This window comes from Hemicordylus capensis, chromosome 6, assembly GCF_027244095.1.
Source record: "Hemicordylus capensis ecotype Gifberg chromosome 6, rHemCap1.1.pri, whole genome shotgun sequence".
Lineage (NCBI taxonomy): Eukaryota > Metazoa > Chordata > Lepidosauria > Squamata > Cordylidae > Hemicordylus > Hemicordylus capensis.
The window spans coordinates 164,988,915-165,007,539 of NC_069662.1; the positions used below are offsets into that span (position 1 = coordinate 164,988,915).

Genomic DNA, 18,625 nt, shown 5'->3' on the forward strand with positions numbered 1-18,625 from the left:
CGGCAGCAGTGGAATCAGGGATTGCAAACACCTGTCCCCGCCCTGCTAACTAAAGGGCTGCTAGTGTATTCATGCCTAATGAAGTTAAAGCATTCTTTATTACACTGTTGTGTTTCTTTCCAAAGGCAAGTGCGGCACTCCCCACTCACACCAGGCCAGTGGCGGGGAGGGCAACGAGCAGTTGGCGGGGTGGGGTGGGGGTGTTGTGTTACAAGGAGAGCCTGTTTGGGAGCTCCCCCAAGGAGCACCCCTCTATATTCTGAACTACAAGCCTGTAGTTACCACTGTTTGCACTCTGGACCTTCCAGGACCATGAAATCTGCATTTTGTTTCTCCTGTAACAAACTCAAAGGGCATGTCACTTTGGCACATAGCCTGGGAGAAAGAACTCTTAGGTCAGGTTCAAAAGCCCCGGACTGCAGGAGAACCTCCCTGTGCTGTCAACACCGATTACTCACAGCTGGAAAGCTGGAGTAGACATGATTTAATCAAGAGCTATTCTTTAAATAATAAGCCAAATATTCTCCCTGTGTTGGCACAGAAGATCAGGTCAAGACAGCACCTCCTCAGGAAGGAGTGATAAGAAAGCAACAGGTCATCTCCTTTGCTAACACGTATGTAATTCATGAAATAACGGATATTCACCTGGCTGAAGGTGAAGGAAGTTAACTTGTTTACTTTAGCCACCCCCAGAAGACACAAGAGATCATCTTTGACGCGTCCATTTCACCTCTTCCTACACAGTTCTTTCCGATCTTCTTAGCCTTTGTCCAAGAAGTAGTCCACTCTTCACTTTTGAATGTATGTCTATTTGTTTATTTATGTAGTACATTTATATACTGCCCCATACAAAAAAGTCCCTGGGCAGTAGAACAATGAATAGAACAATGTTGTGTCCTGTCCTTTGTCCTCATTGTCCATCTTTGCAAGACGCAATCAGCATTATGCCCTTGGGCAAAAATTTTCCTGTCTCAAGACAACAGCAATCCATGTTTTCTGTGTCTTCTGTATCTCCTGTGTCACTCGTGGCTCTACCTCACATTCACCAGGTGCTTCTTTCTCAGATCGACCATCATTTTACTCAGTCTTGGCACAGCCCCACCCACACCCCTACTTTGCCCTGCCTTGACTCTCACTCTTTTTTAGTTTTCGCCTCCAGACCAGCCCTTTTTCTAATCTGTTCTGCGTAGCACTCCTGGCTGCGAGATTTTGGATTGTTTTGGATTTTGCCTGGCTGATGGACCACTGCCTTCTCAAAACTCTACTTCCCTTTCCCCTCATTTCTCCTAAAATCCAAAACTGTCAATTTCTCTCGTCAGCCTTGTGTGAACTTAATTTGGAAACTCACACCAGATTGCTTCCTTGTGAGCTGTAACATAGTCTTTTGTAACTTGTGTTGGTTTTTCTAGTCTTGCTAGTTTAATAGTATTGCGCTTTAACCACTTTTTCTCTGCCTGTACCCCAAAAGACCCTCAATAAAACTCATTTTATTTTGAACTGTAACCTCTCTGTTCAGTTCTTTCCACGACCAAAGCTTTGAACAAATTTATTCTGAAGGTAGGACTGCTCCATTTCAAGGCAAAAAAATTCAAGCTAGCTAATTTCCCCCACCCCCACAAGCCTAAAACATAGCTCGTGGTCCCAACTATTCCCCTGGGGTAGTTCCATTAACAGTCGGATGGGAAAGGTAAGGACATGGGATCCTCCTTGCCAGTGGTGGGGAGGGCAATGGGCAGTTTGGGGGGTTAGGAACATAGGAAACTGCCATATACTGAGTCAGACTATTGGTCTATCTAGCTCAGTATTGTCTTCACAGACTGGCAGCAGCTTCTCCAAGGTTGCAGGCAGGAATCTCTCTCAGCCCTGTCTTAGAGAAGCCAGGGAGGGAACTTGAAACCTTCAGCTCTTTCCAGAGCGGCTTCATCACCTGAGGGGAATATCTTGCAGTGCTCACACATCAAGTCTCCCATTCATATGTAACCAAGGCAGACCCTGCTTAGCTATGGGGACAAGTCATGCTTGCTACCACAAGACCAGCTGGGAAGGAGATAGAATCCCTCACCCCACACCAAGACTCGCTGTGTACAACACAGACTGCGCTGAGTGTACATAGTGCACAGAGGGCTTTCTTTTGCTCAAGCTGGATGTGTATGGGCCCATGGGTCTCCAGGTGCTCAGAGCAGAGGGTGCAGAGGGAGGGAAAATCGAGTTATTTGGCAACTGTGCAGGGGGGATGGCAAGCGACCCCACTCCAGGCCCCCCACCCCAACATCACTCACATGCCATGCAGCAGAATGCACTGAGCTTTAAATAAAACAGTGCCCCCACCCCCCATAAGGATCTGCTCCTCTGCTGTCAAGTATTTGCACCACAATCCGATGTTCTGCTGCAGTTTTATTAAGACAGCATAGCTAGGAGTACCATGAGGAAGGGGTTAAGCTGTAAAAATGTGCAAAGCAAATCAGATGTACTCCTTGGGCAGAAACAGATGGATTTGGGACTGAAGCTGAGAATTGTTGAATGTTGTAAGACGTGTGTATTTGAGTTCTCAAATGGCTGCCCATTTTACATTTGTGAGAAGTCATATGAATGTCACAAAACCTGTTTTCCAAATGTATTCTTGGGAGTGAGCTCAGTGCCACATGGAGGCAGCGTTGCATAGAGGATTCAAGGGGAAGGGAGAGACCAAGTCAGGCATATCACATAGCTATGGGTGTGTGTGTGGTAACATCCAGGCCACTGATACCTACCAATATCCAGGGGCTGTGCCCTGCCATGTGCTCCTGCACCCGATGGGCATGGGGACCACTCACCTGCCATTCATGCCACCATCCTGCGTCCCTGGGGATGATGGGAATTGTAGTCCAACAACATCTGGAGGCCCAAGGTTAAGAAACCCTGATCTAGAAGTTGGGGTAAGCAACGAGGTGGACAAATTTGCAGATGACACCAAACTATTTAGGGTAGTGAAACCCAATGCAAATTGTGAGGAGCTCCAAAAGGATCTCTGTAAACTGAGTGAATGGGTGACAAAATGGCAAATGCAGTTTAGTGTTGGCAAGTGTAAAGTGATGCATATTGGGGCAAAAAAACCCAACTTCACATATACGCTGATGGGATCTGAGCTGTCGGTGACTGACCAGGAGAGGGAACTTGGGGTTGTGGTGGACAGCTAGTTGAAAATGTCGACTCAATGTGTGGCAGCCATGAAAAAGGCCAATTCCATGCTAGGGATCATTAGGAAGGGGATTGAAAATAAAATTGCTAATATGATAATGCCCTTATACAAAACTATGGTACTGCCACACTTGGAGACAGGTCTCACGATCAGTGAGACCTGCTTTTGCCGAAACTGCGGGGAGAGTGGGCTAAGTCCGCTCTCCCTGCAGACAATCACTGCAGGAGCCCTGGGTGGCTCTATCGGCCACCCACACGATTGCCAGCTCCGTAACGGAGCTGGTGGGGGCTAGGGAGCTCAGGGGCCGCACGGCCCCCAGAAGCCCCAGTATGCCCTGCACAAGCGCGCAGGGCATACTGGGGAGACCCCCCGGAGCCGGGAGGCAACTTTTTGCCTCCCCTCCGGGGGTCTACTTGCGAGTAGCCACAGCACATATCATGTGGCTACTCACGATCAGAGAGCCCAGTTTTGCAGAGCGCTTGCTCCACAAACCCGGGCTAAGGGCAGGGGTACTTGAGCAGGTTAACCGCTCAAGAACCACCGGGCTCGCAGCTGAGCCCGGTGGTTCTTATGATCGGCAAAAATCGGGCTAGGCTCTCCTAGCCCGATTTTTGCCAATCGTCAGAATAGCCCCTTGGAGTACTGCGTACAATTCTGGTCACCCTGCCTAAAGAAAGACATTTTACAGCAGGAAAAGGTACAGAAGAGGGTAACCAAGCTGAACAGGGGCCTGGAGCACCTTTCTTATGAGGCAAGGCTACAACACCTGGGGATTTTTAGTTTGGAAAAAAGACAACTGCAGGGAGACATGATAGAGGTCTATAAAATCATGCATGGTGTGGAGAAAGTGGAGAGAGAGAAAAAGTTTTCCCTCTCCCATAACACTAGAAACAAGGGTTTGAATGGACTATCTGTGCCAGAGTTTGATCCTAAAAAAGCCACTGACTAGTAGTTCTTCATTGCAAATTCTGTAAGACATACTGAAGGACAAAAATGCCAAAAGATTTAGGTAAGTGATGATTTCCATTTGGAACATATAAATCACTTACTATATACAGAGAGTTGGAACATATAAGTCTGACAAATAGAATAATTATTCTTCTGTATGTATGATTGTGTTTATACATGGTGGCAGGCTAACGTAGCTTCTTCCTGACAACAAGCATGAACCAACCGCCATAGGCCGAGGAACCATCTGACTACTAGAATTTTTGCCTGGCTGGTGAAATGAGCCTACATTTCTTGACCCCGGGTGGGCAGTATTGCTCTCAAAAAATGGTCTGCGTGCAAATGGTTGAACCCCTTCCCTTGTCACCACTGCTCCAACCAAATTTACAGCTTCTCATGGCCACACACAAACACACACCCACACACACTACAGCAGAGGACTTCCCACAAACAAAAGTGATTGAAGCAAATCAGTGTTCTAGCAGAATTCCAATCATATGTATTTACGTACACATGATTAAAGATCTTTGTGGAATACAGATAGAAGAAGAATCTTCACCTGCAGCTTTCGCACACAGGGGCTTTACTCCGAATCTCCTCTGGGAGACAGGCTATATGTTTTCACTACAGCTGGATTCCTGCCAAGGTCAGTTCAATGTCTTTGGAAGCACCCCACACACAAATCAGGCTTTTCCTGCTGGACTTCTCCTCATCCCGGTTTGTATCTGAGTTTTTACAATGCTGGTTTTCCAGTGAAGTTTCCTGGAAAATCCTACACAAAGCACTGGCATCAGTCTCTAAATTTGCATGGTAAGAGCAAGTCACACCTAGCAAAAACAAAGCTGCCTGGCCTTCACCCTGAGGCAAGGAGTTGAACATCTAGTTTTCAGGCTTTCTGCTCTTTGAAAGTTTTTGGAGGGGTGGGAAGGAGATCTGGGAGGAGGATTGGCAGTCTTTTGCAAAAATGAGCATTTCCTTGCATGCCATCCAAGCTGGGATGGGGCTGCAAAAACAGAAGTGATGCTGATGCTGCAGGAGGGCTGACACATGCTGGGGACTTCTGTGTATGTTGGGGTCCTGACGGGGTGGGGAGGGGATAAAAAGCCAAGGCTGATGGCTAACAGGCAATCTGATCCACACACCAATTAAGCAGAGGTGTGTGTATGTGTGTTTGTGTGTATGGACTTCAACAGAGCCAGACCACAGAGGGTGCTTTAATTACTAAACTCTTGGGGGAAAGGGAGGCATAGCATCCTGCCTCCCGTGTGAACCTACACAAAAGAAAACTTGCAGTAGAGAGGGAAGAGGCTGCTTCCCTAATGCTGCGGGTTTCATTCAAAGTGGCTTCCCTCATCAGATACTCAGAGAGCTGGAAGTCCTGTGTGGGAAAGTTCATGGTGAACATTCCCAGAGGTAACCAGATAATGCAACAGGCAACCTTAATTTTGTTTGTAGGTCCCTGGGGGACAATACTAAGCCTTGAGATAAAGCCAGGTGTCTGTATTTGGGCAAATAACACACCTGGTTAGCCAAACAGGAGGGCCTACAATTAACAGGAACTCTGTACACCCATACTCCATGAACACCAGGCCTCCCCAGTTGAGTCCTAAGAGATGGTATTAGAGTGTAGAACAGGTTCCCCGATATAAGGCACTGTGGTTGACCAGAGCATTCTGTAATAGTCCAAAGTAAAATTAAGATTACTTGATGAAGGAAACAAGTTGTTCTAGTAAGAACTAATCTGTCTACTTTCCTTTCACTATTATCTTAATTGATAATTATAATCCTCACAAGTTGGCCCACTTCAGCCTTAAACGTTCACACGCCCACCATCTTGAATTGAGGTGGATGACATCATCGCAAACTATGCCATTGAGGTGTCCCTATGTGTCACTCACTACAACTGTACCAAATTGGTTTTAAATTGGTTAGACTGTTCACAAGTTAGCCCAGTTGTGCCTCAAACGTTCATACATCCACCATCTTGAATCGGAGTGGATTGCATCATCACAAACTATGCCATGGAGGCATCCTTGTGTGTCCCTACAGCTGTAGCAAATTTGGTTCAATTCGGTTAGGCGGTTCACAAGTTACCCACTTGCACTTCTTATGTGTCCCCCATCTTGAATTGGGCCGGATGATGTCATCACAGCTATACCATTGAGGTGTCCCTATGTGTCCCTACACCTGTACCCAATTTGGTTCATATTGTTCTAGGCATTGTGTAGATAGCATCAAACACGCACGCACACACAATATACTGGGTGATCCCATAAGCTTACTGATTATACTGTCCTAATTGCACTACTTTGCTTGCTTTGTCTACTCTGTGCTTGCTCCTTTTGATTGCAAAATCATTAAATTGTTTGCATGCATTGCACCACTGTTCTAGTGCAAGGCATTGCCTATTTAGTATTTGATGCCAATTTCTTACAATGAAGTGCTCTATTTCACTTGCAGCCTTATCCTTTGGAACACCTGTGCAAAAGCTTGCTCTCCTTGCTTGCTCCCTGTCTTCTCCTTGCCTGGCCTTTTGCTTGCTGTCCACCTGGATCAGTCATTCTAGCTGTGGCTTCTGTGATCTGTACAGACTGGAGAGTACTAGTCTTTGCTACCTGGCAGAGTCTTACAGCTTTGTTTAGGGTCAAATGCAGATCATCTAAAAGTCTTTTGGTTTTTGGTAGTTTTAGATCTCCAGTTCCTATTGCATTCTGAATCCTTATTATAGACTCAATAAACTGCCCAGAATTACAGTCCTAAATCTGTGAGGAATTTCTCAAAAGATGCAGCCTCTTGTGGAACTCTTTTGTGGATTTATATCTCCCAAATGCCTTCCTTGTTTTGGTATGCAATATTCTGCAAACACAAGAGTCACACAGCTTTTCCTATCTCCTGTTTTAGCTGCATGCTATTAGTACATCCATAGCCTCCTTCCCAGCTATTTCCTGCTCATCCGCTCTGCCTGCATAGCTTGCTACTTGCATATTGTGGTGTTTTTGGCTAACCCATTCCTTGATCCAGGCCAGCTTTTGAATGGGGCTTTAGTGACTTGTATTCCATTCCTGAAGTAGAGATGGGCTAACAAACAGCCCCCAACAAGACCACAGAAAAGCAATCTGCACTTGCCTCGCTATACACAATATCTATTTCATTAAACTGTTCACATTCCCGATTCCACTCCATGGCCTTTTCCTTGCATACCACAATTCTTTCCCTTGGATTCTGCTCATACATATCTCAAAACTCTGTTTAATCTCCATTCCCACGCAGGAAGTAGCTTTACCAGGGATTTTTAGTTTGGGGGGAATTTTTAAATGCTCCACCACCTCGGCAATTTCTTACCTTCTTCTTCACTTCTTTGTATTCCATTCCTGGTACCATGTGCTGTTCTCCTCAGTAGGCAAAACATCTGTTTTCAAACAACAATTCTTTATTATTTAATATGTATAAAACAGGCAGCTACAGTTTGTCTTATTCTTTTCACCCCAATCTTCTTTCTGCAAGCTGGGTGCACAGAATGTGGGTATATGAGTGTTTAAGAAGAATTAGGTTACATGTTGAAATTAACAACATGAAATGCCTGTTGGATGGAATGGATGCAATACAAATGCCAATAGGGCTTAAATCTTCTAACCCAGATCCCACAACATGGGAGGCTATAACGTAGCCTCCGTTAAAAAAAAATCCTTCCGCTTTTTTGCCAAGAGAGTAGGAGATTTGCACTCGGCATATAGCTTCAGGTTGCCTCATTTGAAGTGGTTGCGGCCATATCAAGAGGAGGTGAGGACCACGTTCTACATTTTGTTGCAAGTCACCTCCTCTAATGAGGAGCAGGGGAGGGAGCCCTGGGCGAGCAGGGAGGAAGCACACAAGCAGGGAGGGAGCCCTGGGTGGCCGGATCGGCTGCCCACACGATTGCCGGCTCCGTGACGGAGCCGGCAGGGGCTGGGGGGAGCGGGGGCCGATTGGCCCCCGGAAGCTCCAGCATGCCTTGCACAAGCACGCAGGGCATGCTGGCGAGACCCCTGGAGCCGGGAGGCGGCTTTTTGCCTCCCCTCCAGGGGTCTCCTCGTGAGTAGCCATGGCATGGTGCTGTGCCGCGGCTACTCACGATCGGGAAGCCCGGGTTTGCGGAGTGCTTGCTCCCCAAACACGGGATAAGGGGAGGGCTACAAAAGCGGGCTAGCCGCTTGTAAGGAAGCGGGCTCTCCTGCAAGCCCGGTGGTTTACGCGATCAGGAAAAATCGGGCTAGGAGAGCCTAGCCCGATTTTTGCTGATTGTGAGAATAGCCCCACTAACTGCCACACCACTGAATACACAAAAAAGGGAAATCTCCCAAGCCCCCATACAGAATACGGCACAAAACACAATCCGAAAAAGAATCACTGACACAGACACAGATTCTGCCAGCCAGACAGTGGTGCCCTGCCCATGCTGCAGCATCATTGGCACGGGTTGCTCTCCCACACTCTAAGACACACAATTATGACTCAGTTGCAACATCAGCAGCCGCCTTTTTTGCAAGCATAGCATGCTCAGGCAGAACAACAAGCTCTTCATCTTCAGCCACATTTTGACTGAGTGTACATCTTGCAATGTAGAATGCAGATTGCAGGCAGAGCACAGAGGCCACCAGCAGACCAGAGCAGCGAGTGGAACACTACTTGGTTAGTTTCAGGACAGACATATGGAGCTCATCTCACAGCAAACAATCACCAAGGAAATATTACACACATACTAGAGACATCTGAGCTCCACTGTGCATTTCTTCTCATAAGAACAGCCCTGCTGGATCAGGCCCAAAGCCAATGCAGTTCAGCATCCTGTTTCACACAGTGGCCCACCAGATGCCACTGGAAGCCTACAGGCAGGAGTTGAGGGCATGCCCTCTCTACTGCTGTTACTCTCCTGCAACTGGTACTCAGAGGCATCCTGCCTTTGAGGCTGGAGGTGGCCTGTAGCCCTCCGACTAGTAGCCGTTGATAGACCTCTCCTCCATGAAGTTATCCAAACCCTTCTTAAAGCCATCCAGGTCGTTGGTTGTCACCACATCTTGTGGCAAAGAATTACACAAATTGATTATGCGTTGTGTGAAAAAATACTTCTGTTCATTGGTCCTAAATTTCCTGGCAATCAGTTTCGTGGGATGACCCCTGGTTCTAGTGTTATGTGAGAGGGAGAAGAATTTCTCTCTATCCAGGCCCACACCATGCATGATGTTATAGACCTCTATCATGTCTCCCCGCAGTTGTCTTTTTTCTAAACTAAATAGCCCCAAGTGTTGTAGCCTTGCCTCATAAGGAAGATGCTCTAGGCTCCTGATCATCTTGGTTGCCCTCTTCTGCACCTTTTCCAGTTCTACAATGTCCTTCTTTAAATGTGGTGACCAGAATTGTACACAGTACTCCAAGTTTACTCCACACCATAGTTTTGTATAAGGTCATTATAATATTAGCAGTTTCATTTTCAATCCCCTTTCCAATGCAGACATCGGAGCAAGAGAAAGGTGGAGTTCCACTGTGTCCCAACTTCCCTAGGGATGACGTGTTGGGGCAGGCCAAGCTCATGCTGCCTCTCCCTGAGCATCTGGCTACCCTTCTCAAGGAGGTGGAAGTAGGCCGCTATCTTGCGGACTCCTCCACAAGAGCAGTCGTGGCAGCAGCAGGCCCTGTGGGCGGGGGGAGCCCTCTACATTCCCTCACCCTAGTTTCCTTGAGGCCAGGTGCAGGGCGTGCTCCATACAGTGTATGGACACAACCTTCAGCTGGAATGCTACCTCAGCATGCTGGTCCCATTGTCAGTGTCCAGGAAGCCTTGGCAAAGGTTTGGATACTTGGACAGCCATTCCTCCACCTGATGACTACCATGATGACCACCAACAGCTCATCTGCTGTGTAGTGTGTGTCCAGGGGCTCCAGATGTAGTACAGCCCACCTAGGCTTTGCTCCTGGGGAAGGGCTAGCCATGCCACCATAAGCAGATGAGATCCCCTCTTTCTCTGGCCCCCACCAGTGCACTGTGAGGGACAAGAAAGCAGTCTACATCTCACTATAGCAGGTCCACACACACATCTGTAGTGAAATTCAGGTTGGTGTGGCTGCAGCATGCGTGACACAAGCTCCCTGCATGCATGGTACAGAGAGGGCACCGCCTGCCTACTGAAGGTGGTGTATGAGGGGATCTGGTCTTCAGGGCAAGCAGCTGGAAGCTGGCGTTCTCCAGTATCTGGAACGGCTGGAAAACTCTATATCAGGGTGGGCAAACTTGTAATTCAACTACAGCCGGAGGGACAACTCCCATCAGCCCGACTTGATCATAATGACACAGAGAATGATACTTATTCATTCAAGCATTTTAGATAATAAGAGCACTTTGGGTGTGGCTGATTCACTGTGCATCCGATAGAGGGGTGTTTCCCAGTCATAGAGTTAATTCTGGAATTCTTTGAACATGCGGTACAAAAGGCAGAGGGATGCTCCTTTTATATGAAGGCAAGGCACAATTTTCCCCAAACAGGGCACGAACAATGATCAGAGTGGGGCCTTCAGTTCCTGCCCTTTTTGTTAAGCAGTTTATAGCACTTTTAAAATTCTTTTAAAACTTTCTTTAAAAATTCATTAAAAATCAATGGGTTGGCTGATTACCTTCAAATTCAATGCATTTAGCACTCTCACCAAACCATCTCTGACACACTGTATGCGGGACTTAATCGCAGCTGTACAGAATCTGGCTACCAGATGTGAGACATTGGTATACGTATCAGAAAGAAATACATTTATATAAAACTCATCAGAATAATTTGGATATCTAAAAACAAGAGGGGCAATAAGTCTAAGACACAGATCATGATAAAATGAGCAATACAAAAGCACATGACATACTGTCTCAACATCACCATTCCCACAAGGACACAATCTCTCCAAAAAAGGAACCCTCCTAAATCTACCCTTTAATACCACAGAGGGCAATGCATCCATCTGGGCTAGCATCAGGGCTCTTATTTGGGTTGTGAACCATAAAGAAGCTGTGAGATTACCTTAGTCTAAAAGGCCTTAATGGCAGCTGGAACATATCTGCCTCCTGCCGAAAAGAAGAATCTCAAAATCGCAGTAGTAGACCTCAGGACATTGGTTACGATGGCCTTAGTTTCCTCTTTCCAGCTACCTGTCACCTGGAGTCCCAGGAAAGTGTGTATAGGCCTGCAGCCTTGTTATACACAATGGCCAGGACCTTGACTTAGTCCTTCTCAGAGTAAACCCACAGAAATAATGATATTTAAGTTTGTCCCGAGCAAACAAATTCCCAATATTTCAGTGTGTCTGTTCTGATTAAGAAAAAGCCAGGACCCCAGCCAACATTTAACATCGGTGTTAAAAATCACCTTTTCTCCTCTTTGTTGGTATGTAAAAAAAGGCAAAATAAAAACAACCAGATATCATATGGTCACGTTTTATTGCTTGTGAAAATACCTTTCCAATGACACTTTACACAACAAAATTGGCCAAATAATTACTAAGATAATAAGCTTTAATATGTGAGTGATGGCCATCTTGATGATGTCATCACAGCCATGTGCCACACATGCAAGGGTGACACCATGAAGAATTATGGTGCCTTTTTTACATACCAAAAAAGAGGAGAAAAGGTGATTTTTAACACTGTTAAATGTTAGCTGGGGTCCTGGCTTATCAGAACAGACACACAGGAAAGGATTTCATCTGGAGAATTCTTCATCTGGAGAGGATTTCAAAGCAAACAAAACCACCCATATAAATTTCTCACAACTTTGCCACAAAACTACATATGCTCCCAGACTATTTGGGAAGCCAGAATCTCTCCCAGCCTCAGTCCTCACTACAATACGAGAATAATAATACTGATTTCAGAACTACCTTCCTGCAGCTGTCCCTCATGCCCCAAGAAGCTGTGCCAGTAACTACACACCTCCTGGGCTTGGCCTGTGATGCAGTAGGAAGAGCTGCCCTAGGAACAACAACAAACAAGTTGTTCTAGTAAGAACTAATCAGACTACTTTCCTTTCACTGTCTGTACAACTGGACTAAATTTGGTTCAAATCAAGTTAGATCTCTTGCACCTCAAATGTTCATGTATTTTGAACATCATCTTGGATTGGGTGGATAACGTCATTACAAACTACACCATTGAAGTGTCCCTGTGTGTCACTCACTACAACTGTACCAAATTTGGTTCAAATTGGTTAGACAGTCCTCAACTTATTGCACTTGTGTCTCAAAAGTTCACATGTCCACCATCCAGGATCAGGGTGGATGATATCATCACAAACTACACCACTGGGACATCCCTATGTGTCCATACAGCTGTAGCAAACTTGGTTCAAATCAGTTAGACTGCCCACATGTTAATGCACTTGTGCCACAAAAGTTTACATGTCCATCATCTTGAACTGGAGTGGATGACATCACCACAACCTATGCCATTGAGGTGTCCCTAGGTGTCCCTACAGGTGTTGCAAATTTGGTTCAAATCGGCTAAGCAGTTCACAAGTTAGTCCACTTGCACCTCCAAAGTTTATGCATCCACCATCTTGAATCGCTGTGGATGACATCATCACAAATGATGCCATGGAGATGTCCCTGTGTGTCACTCACTGCAACTGTACCTAATTTGGTTTAATTTGATTAGACAGTCCACCCATTAGCCCTCTTGCACCACATGGCCGCTATCTTGAATTGGAGTGGATGACATCATCACACACCACGCCATTTGGGCGTCCCTATATGTCCCTACAGCTGTAGCAAATTTAGTTCGAATCGGTTAGGCAATTCACAAGTTAGCCCACTTGCACCTCAAAAATTTATGTGTCTGCCATCTTGGATTGGGGTGGATGACGTCATCACAAACTATGCCATTGAGGTGTCCCTATGTGTCCCTACAACTGTACCCAATTTGGTTTATATTGGTCCAAGCACTGTGAAGTTGATAGGGAGGGGACACACACAAACGGACACACACACACAAAGAATGCTGGGTGATCTCATAAGCCTACTGGAAAGGAAGTTAACAACCATTAATCAAAAGAGCATAAGGAACAAATAAAATGTGGTCAAAAACACATCCATTAACCTGACCCTTACTGAGCCCTAACTTACGAGTCCTTGATGAACACCTGTAGCAACGCTGGCTTTTCCTTCTGCAATCTCTTGTCCTGGTCACAGTCTGGGCCTGGGGTTCAATCCAGCCTGGTTCTTCTGTGATTTCAGCTCTTGCTAGAGACACAGCACTGATTCTCTCACAGCCTGAGCTAGCAGTTCTTCAGCTTTGACTGGCCTCAGCTCCTCCACTTGGACTGGATCCAGTTCCTTCAGCCTCCCAGCATTTACTTCTTGCCTGCTGACTCCTCTCTCCTTTTCTCTGCACACTCCAGCTTTTCTCACTGCAGACTCTCCACTCTGACTTCCAAAATGCAACTTCTTCACTCTTCAGCTGGTGACTCCAGACTCACTCTCTCTCTCCAGGACTCTAACTTCTGACTAACTCTCTGCTAAAGCAGCCTCCTATATATATACAAATTGCCCCAACAGTTCTTTTCAAACAATCCAATCAGTATACCACAAAGTTCCCTCCATTTTTCAGAATTCTTCTTCCCTCCAAAACGGAATGTCTAACTGACAGTCTAAACGTGAAACTAAAATAAACAGCAGGCATGAACTTTTGACCCTGACCGTTTTTCCATGCAAAGGGATTTGCAAGCATTTTATAATCACAATCCATTTCCAATAATGATGAGGTTTTAGGAATATCATTCCAATAATAATACAATTCATTCACAAGGGCTTATTTAAAAAACAAACAAACAAACAAACAAAACCCCAAGAGGTCCAAGGCCTCTTTCCTCTACAGCAATATATGACCTTTGCCCACAGAATCCTGCTCATCTGCTACAATTTAGTAACTGGCAGTGCTGACAGCCGCATGGGCATCAATATGTTTGAACTCTGCTCAATTTTTATTGCTGTATTTACAAGAAGCTGATAGTGTGCATTTTGCAGGGGAGGGGAGTAAAATACTTTCTTTTCCTTTTGATTTTATTAACTGGAGACAGATTTTTCCGAAGGTGGTGAAGGTGCTATGAGCCTAGCCCTATTTCACCTGACCACGGGGCTCGCAGGCAAGCCCGGTGGATTCCTGGCGGGTAACCTGCGAAACTAGCCCTCCCCCTTAAACCAGGTTTGCGGAGCGAGCGCTCCACAAACCCGGTTTTTTAAATCATGACTAGCCACGGCGCAGCTCTGGCTACTCACAAGTAGACCCCCGGCCAGGAGGCTGAAAAGCTGCCTCCTGGTTCCAGGAGTCTCTCCAGTATGCCCTGCACGCTCGTGCAAGGCATACTGGAGCTTCTGGGGGCCACGCAGCCCCCGAACTCCCCAGTCCCCGCCAGCTCCATCACAGAGCTGGCAGTCGTGTGGGCGGCCAATCCGGCCGCCCAGGGCTCCCGCCCTGTGTTGGAAAGTTAAAGGACTTTGCACTGTCTCTTGTCTCAGACAGTGGAGGACAGACTAGTAAGTCAGAGGGCTAGAGGGTCAAGACATTGGTCATCACTTCTCCACTGCTCTGATACTATCCCTTTGGATATGTAGATTGCTAATCTCAGGGGATTCAAACTTCCTTCCTCCTCCTCTCTCTTGCTACCTGCCCGCCTACCTTGCAACATGGCAAGTTCCTCTCCCTGCACCAAATGTGCAGAGAGGATGCAGAATCCATCTGCATCTAGCTAGATAGATAGATCAGAGATCCTAACTCCTCACTTTCCTATCTAGAATGGAGTTCCTTAATAAATGCCTTTTATATTGATTTGAAACTATGAATTGGCTCCAAGTTACTTTACTCTCAGCATACACGCATGCCTAACTAAATTTCCGCTGTGTTGTGCCTCTGTGCACTCTGCTATCATGAGAAAGGGATTCTCTCACCACAGAGAATTTCCAACACCCTGCTCATCTGCGGGGAGAGCGGGCTTAGCCCGCTCTCCCCACTAACCTGGCAAAAGCAGGTCTCACTGATTAGGAGACCCACCTCTAAGTGTTGTTATAACCTACTATATAAAGCCCTAAACAACTTGGGCTCAGGGCATTTAAGAGAACTCCTCCTTTGTAGAGCCCATCACCAATTGAAATCATCTGGGGAGGTCAGTCAGTCTGCAGTTGCCAGCCTGTCTGGGATGGATCTTCTCTTTTGCAACCCCGAGGCTTTGGAATGCACTCCCTGCAGAAAATAAGAGCCTCCCCATCTCTGACAGCTTTCAAAAGGACCCTCAAGGCATATATATATGTTCATCGCCACCTTAAGTGGCACAGCAGGGAAATGCTTGACTAACAAGCAGAAGGTTGCTGGTTTGAATCCCCGCTGGTACTACATTGAGCAGCAGCGATATAGGAAGATGCTGAAAGGCATCCTTTCATACTGCATGGGAGGATGCAATGGTAAACCCTTCCTGTATTCTACCAAGGAAAATCACAGGGCTCTGTGGGTGCCAGGAGTCGAAATCGACTTGATGGCACACTTTACAATCTTGTAATTAGATTAGTAGAAACTGTGGTTTGTTTTAAAAAATGTTAATGTTTTAAGTCTTGGTTTAATTTTTGTTATTTTATTGTAAGCCACTCAGAGATCTGAGTTTGGGGCAGTAAATAAATACGCTTAATAAATACATGAATATAAGGTCAAGTTCCCCTCTCTCTGGTTGGTTCCATGTCCAACTGTTCTAAGGCATTTCTCAAAGGGAAGATTTCACAAGGCAGAAGAAAGGAACCTCAGCTCATGCCCTTAAAACTTTGTTTATGTTACTTGTTTGAAATTTAATCTTGAATATATTTTGTTCCCTGCTCCCTACCTTCCAGTCTAAAATGCCTCCTGTGGATTGCTGAACACCTGTGAGTAGCTGGACTAAGTAATAAACAATTGCATTTTTATTTATTTATTTATTTTTACATTTATTTATTTATTTATTTTTACATTCATTATTCTGAATGCAACCAAATCTCCCTTTTTCCCCTGGGTCTTCCTGTTCACCAGACTAATTCCTATACATATAGAACCCTGAGGATCTGGCTGCTTGCTAAGGAGAAGTGAGCAATCCTGCCAGTGGCGCATTTAGGCACGGACCATGGGGCGGGAGTCCATGGCCTCATGCCTCCTGGGGGGGGGTGCTCCCCAAAGCCCTGATGTCCCGCCACTACTGCCCGGTCACCACCACTATTTCCCCTTCGGGGGCCGGGCAGCAGCATATTTTTTAAAAAATAAATAATAAGGGAGGGCCCTTGCAGCAGGGAATGCCAATATCTAGATGCGCCTCTGAATCCTGCAGCCATTCCCTTGTGTAAACAGATCTCTGTCCAAAAGGCATAGGCTTGGTATGCTGGCTGAGGTGGAGCTGTCATGTTGACTGTATCAGGAGACTCGAATGCTGAAGGGAGGGGAAAATGCCAATGAATGCTGAAACCAGGGCTTTTAAAAGAAAAATCCAGAATGGCACAGTCATAGGTGCTTGTATTTCACACGCATAGCATGCACTCTACAACACACGTGTGCCTTTTATTTTGTCTATGCACACATACATCGTTGCCCAGAGGCACATTTCATGACGATCAGAAGCCTGGGAATCTGACAGCACTATTACAGGTAAAGATTCCATGATGGGCAGCAGTGAAGTTTATGGGAAGCATCTTTGGGAGCAAGGGAGGAGAAGTGGGTACTCTTGATCAGGGTCTGGGTTCTAGTTGAGCCTGGACAACACATTTTACTTATCTCATTGTTATCAGTCATTTTTTTTACAAGATATTACAACTTTTGCAGGACTTGAATTACTGAACTGCACAAAAGTTCCTGTAGAACTTCTCTCTCTCTCCCCTGCATATTTTGTCTCTGCATGTTTTTAAAAGCCGTGTTGAAACTGTTGCTGGCACAGTACAGATCCACATCATCTCTTTCCAAGTGGGAGGTGGAAATAAACACATAGGACTAGTTTCAGAAATTGCACAACTGGTCTGAGTTTCCTAATCATGTCTCAAAGATGGAGCTGCTCCATGTGTCTGTTTTTTAAGGGTTTCTAGGCGGTTTTGCACAACAGCAAATACTTTTATCTGTACAACTGTCAGTAGGTCGTGAGGGGGTGAAGGACAACCAAAGTTACCACCCACAGGGCAGAGGGAGGGAGGGAACTATTCTGCCAAAGGCAAGGGGGAAAGCCATTTGAGCCCAGGGCAAACTGCTGTTGTGTAGACATGGGTTCCGCAGCAGCAGCAGTTCAGAAAGCAGACGGTCAGTTTTGGAAGTCGGGCTCACCCACTACAGGCTAACATGCTGCAGAGTTTCTTTCTACCAGGGAAGCTTCTGGGACAGTGTAGTGGCACTGCGGAAGGTATGGCCAGGAGGTTTAGTGGTGTGATCCACTTTCCCCCTCTGCACATGGAGGATTTTATAGGTTTCTTATACTCAAACCTATAAAGGGTTTCATTTTAAACTTTGGTAACCTTGAGATCTTGTTTTTCACTAAAGATGTGGAAATTGCTTTCATCCCTATATTCATGTTTTGGAATCTTACATCTTTGTGCCAATTAGTATAGCAAGGCAGAGATAATGTTTACTTAAAACATACTCCCTAGCTGACCATCTGCAGAGGGGAGGATAGATAAGATGTGCACCAAGGACGGTATCTTAATTAACATGTCCTTGGCAGTTGGTCAAGTGTTTGGGTCTCACACATGCCACTGATAAAGTGTACCCACCAGACCATCTCCAGGTATTGTTGACGAGTCTTGTAAAAGTATAAAAAGGCAGCAGGACACCACAGTCTCTTTGAACCTCAGTATAGACCTAGAGACCTGGGGAGGTGCTTCAGGGGGTCCGTCCACCGTCATCTGCAGTTCCTGACGAGCAGAAGGGAATATCTTTGATCTGTAATCCTGTTTAGGTATTATTCAGCTTTACCTAATAAAACTTCTTTGGCATTTACTCTGGTGTAAGCTTATTGTCTTTGAGCCCTAGGACCTGTTGGTCACCAGCGGGGCCCCGGGGCCAATACAGACATCTAAGCTTCCCATCCCCACTGGTGTCCCTCATGCACCTAGCTGCTGCTCCAGATATTTGGGGACCCTCTGACCTTGCTCTCTGATGCAGCAGGAAGGTGTGCTCCTGCCCATGCCGGAGTGTTTGTCCCCTGTCTGCACAACTCTGGAGTGAAACATTCGCAGGCATGAGATCCCTGCACTTCTCCTTCCCAACCCAGCTATGTCCACCTGGAGAATTTGTTCTATGGGAGAGCAAAGAAAAAATACAGAGGAAATAAAGGATTCCACCTCAGAGAGGAGGAGGAGGAAGAGGGCAGGGGCCACAAAACTAACAAACGATGGAATGCTGTCCTCAGATGCAGATGTTTATTCAGGTTTATGTTCCTGAAGAGCAGGGCTGTCCTTAGGGCAGGGCAACCACCCCGGGCCCTGCTCTTTTAACCCCCATTA

General features: G+C 46.2%; 1 long non-coding RNA gene across 1 annotated transcript; it reads right to left on the reverse strand.

Moving 5' to 3' along the window:
- Nucleotides 1-3,813: 3,813 nt before the first annotated feature.
- Nucleotides 3,814-13,960, reverse strand: LOC128330316 (uncharacterized). Its single transcript, XR_008310046.1, has 3 exons — nucleotides 13,259-13,960; nucleotides 7,469-7,535; nucleotides 3,814-5,799 (listed from the first exon to the last, which is right to left on the reverse strand). It is a non-coding gene; the product is annotated as an uncharacterized LOC128330316 (long non-coding RNA).
- Between the last annotated feature and the right edge of the window lie 4,665 nt (nucleotides 13,961-18,625).